At 38.2% G+C, this 3,212-nt stretch overlaps 1 non-coding gene across 1 annotated transcript; it reads left to right on the top strand.

Moving 5' to 3' along the window:
* The first annotated feature begins 2,221 nt into the window (after positions 1–2,221).
* Positions 2,222–2,328, top strand: LOC112101612. Its single transcript, XR_002907637.1, has one exon. It is a non-coding gene; the product is annotated as a small nucleolar RNA R71 (small nucleolar RNA).
* Positions 2,329–3,212: the final 884 nt, after the last annotated feature.

Genomic DNA, 3,212 nt, shown 5'->3' with positions numbered 1-3,212 from the left:
GACTTTCAGTCCCTTCTCTATACTGACACTCCCCATTATACTGTCACAAACCCAGACTCTCCTGTTCCATCTACTTCACAGCACATGTCTGAAGTTGATGAAGAGAAGTATCAGCAAGCTGAGGCGTATCTCGACCGGAGACAGAGGCGTCGGCACACGCGCCAATATGAAAAAGACACAGGAGACGTGTCACCATCCCGCTATCCATCCACTCCATGATGACACGTTGTCACTCTCACACAGCTTTTGATGCAATTACCCATGTGACTCCCGTTTGTCTTTTGTTAAAGTCCTTATCCACATGCTTTACTTTTGTCAAAGTCTTTGTCTGTATGCTTTCCTTTTGCTAAAGTCCTTGTCGGTATGCTTTACTTTTGTAAAAGTCCTTGTCGGTATGCTTTCCCTTTTGTAAAAGTCCTGATCGGCGTGCTTTGTTTTCAAAAAAGGTGTGCCATGTGATATGATCATTCGAGAGGTCCTGTTCTCAATGATCCTCTATAAAAGGCACCTTTGGTCTCAGTTGTAAGGGAGCCAATCTGAAAAATAAAAGCTTAAGTTTTATACATCATGTTTCCCTAAACCTCTCTCTCTCTTCTAGGAATCGAAGAAATTATTTGAATTAAAAATGATACGCTCACCTCAAAATTTCTAAACTGAGTATGCTCTGCACTTGCCTCAAGCCTGAGGATCCCGTGCATCAGAAAGGTTCTGTTTATCCTCCAAAATCGATTTTTCTAAAATGAAAGTGTTTTCTTACAACGTTCACCCTCTTTGAAGGTTTTCGGGTGGTATCATGAAAAAATTGTTTTCAAAAATGAATTTCGGATTTGTTATTAACTGGATAAGTGTATATCAGCTGGAAACCAAAGTGTTCAGACTACTGGTCCAAAGGAGATTTAAATATCTTGGCTTGCCAATGATCTCATCACTCTGGTGTAACAACGCCACGTACAATTACCCACCGATCTCAGACGGATGATCAACAATCATATATGGGGTCCAGAGTTTAATAAAAAAGAAGCCGAGATCAGAAAACTCAAAGCTGAATTGTCCAGGATTGATGCTGAAAAATCCCGACCTTCCCTTTTTACTCAATCACAACCTACACCCGTATCTCCTCCGTTTTTTAAAACTTATTCACCCTTCTACACACCATCTCGGCCTCAACAACCTGTTTATAATCAATTCTTTGGTTTCTCCCACCTTCAACCGACTCCTCAATCATCTTCACCCAAAAAGGCACAATCTAAAGTCAAAATCTCCGAACCACGTCCCAAGGCCACTTCCTCTGCACTAGCATCTCCACTTTGTTGTCCACTTCTTTTCCTTTTCGTAAGGTCATGACGGCTTTGATCTCTTCATGACGTTGGGATAAACTTGCACTCACTTCATGCACCCCTTTCGGATTAGGCATTGGCTGACTTGGGCATTTGCCTTTTTCAATAGTCATTGCCAAGGTTTGAACTAAAGAGGTAAGTTGGCCCTCCATCATCTCAAGGTTTGAGATTGCTTGGGCTTGTGAATTGAAGCCAACCCTCATCTCATTCTATAACTTGTCAATGGTAAGATGGGTCGAATGTTTCAAATTTTAGAGTGCCTTTTCCTATGGTTTTTGTTATGAGTAACTCTGAGTCTAATTGTATGGTATGAATGGTGGTTGAGAGACTTGAGGAGCTTGAAGAACTGGTTACATTGGTGGAGTTGAAGTTGTTGTTCTATTTTATTAGAATCCTTGAGAACATGAAAAGTTTTGATGGTCTCTCTATCCAAGATTATAGGTATTGGAGTAAAAGTTATAATTTGACTGCTTTCCTATTACATTTATAGCATTGGCTTGATCTGGGTAGGAATCATAGTCAAATTGGTCGTACCGTCAGCACAAACGACAATATGAAAAAGACATAGGAGAAAACAGACAAACACACAAACCCGAGTTACCTCCAAACCTTTTGTCCAATCTCCAGTTACAGCCTCTGGGCCTTTGACTTCTTTGATTTCTAATCTTGACTCGCCAACATGGATTTCATTTACCCCCTTACGTTTTCTCACATTCCTGAATCATCGACTCTGCTGTTGGGAATTATCCGCTTATTGCTGGAAGAAATCTCAAATCTCTAATGCACCTTTAGACATTAGCTCATCTCCATTTGTTGCCATTAGCCATTCTTACACATGTGGCAATAGTCCCTCCAAGAAATATCGACATTGGTGGCATTTCTTGTATCCATGATGTGGACACTTCAAAAGTAACATCGTTGAATCACTCCCATGCTTCAAAGAATTGCTCATCTTCTCTCTGAGTAAACTCTGAAATTTCTCCATGAATAGCATGGGGTTTTATGTACTGGGAAGTATTTATTTAAAAACTTAGTTACCATTTGTTCCCATGATGTGATACTATTAGCAGGTAAGGTATTGAACCACGAACGAGTTTTATCTTTTAGAGAAAATGGAAACAATCTAAGCTTAACATCTTCATCTTCTTCATCTGAAAATTTTTCATATTTAAAAGTTTGACAAACAACATGAAAATCATTCAAATGATTATATAGTCTTCATTTTCCAAGCCATAGAATGATGGGAGACAATTTAGGACACTAGGTTTTAGCTCAACTCCTAGCAACTACATTTGGGTATCATATGCATGATGTGCTCAAATTAGCTAATGGATTGAAGTAATCCTTAAATGGCCTTTCTGGTAGTGCTTGTGCTTGTTGCAAATACATTTTAATTTTATCGACAATTTTAATCTTTGATGCAACATGTCTTAAGGTGTGAAGTATTTTTCCAGTTCAAGATCTACAGGTTTTAGATTAGGTGACTGTGACCTTCTACCATACATACAAAGAACCCGTAAAAATTAAAAACAAAATAGATGAAAATAAAAAGTTATGATACTAACCTTATCACGCTGCTACACACTTACTATGAAAACACACTTAAAACCTGCACAAATTAAAATTACTTACCTCTCCGGCAACGGCGCCAAAAACAGGTTGTGCCAATTTTATTATACTCGCAAGCGCACGAATCTATTGTAAAATAGATTTTGTAATGACGAGTGTCGATCCCACGAAGAGATAGATTTAATTATACATAGGGTTAATTTTCTAGGTGTAAATGTGTGTTGGTTGGAAGTTAATTTTTTTTATCTTAAGATTTAAAATAAAATGGTGGGAATTAAATTAAGATGAAAACAATGTAAATGAAAC

The sequence above is a fragment of the Citrus clementina genome, unplaced genomic scaffold, assembly GCF_000493195.1.
Source record: "Citrus clementina cultivar Clemenules unplaced genomic scaffold, Citrus_clementina_v1.0 scaffold_9, whole genome shotgun sequence".
NCBI classification, from domain to species: Eukaryota; Viridiplantae; Streptophyta; class Magnoliopsida; order Sapindales; family Rutaceae; genus Citrus; species Citrus x clementina.
Note: the sequence above shows the minus strand (reverse complement) of the source record. Positions and strands in the feature narration are given on the sequence as shown.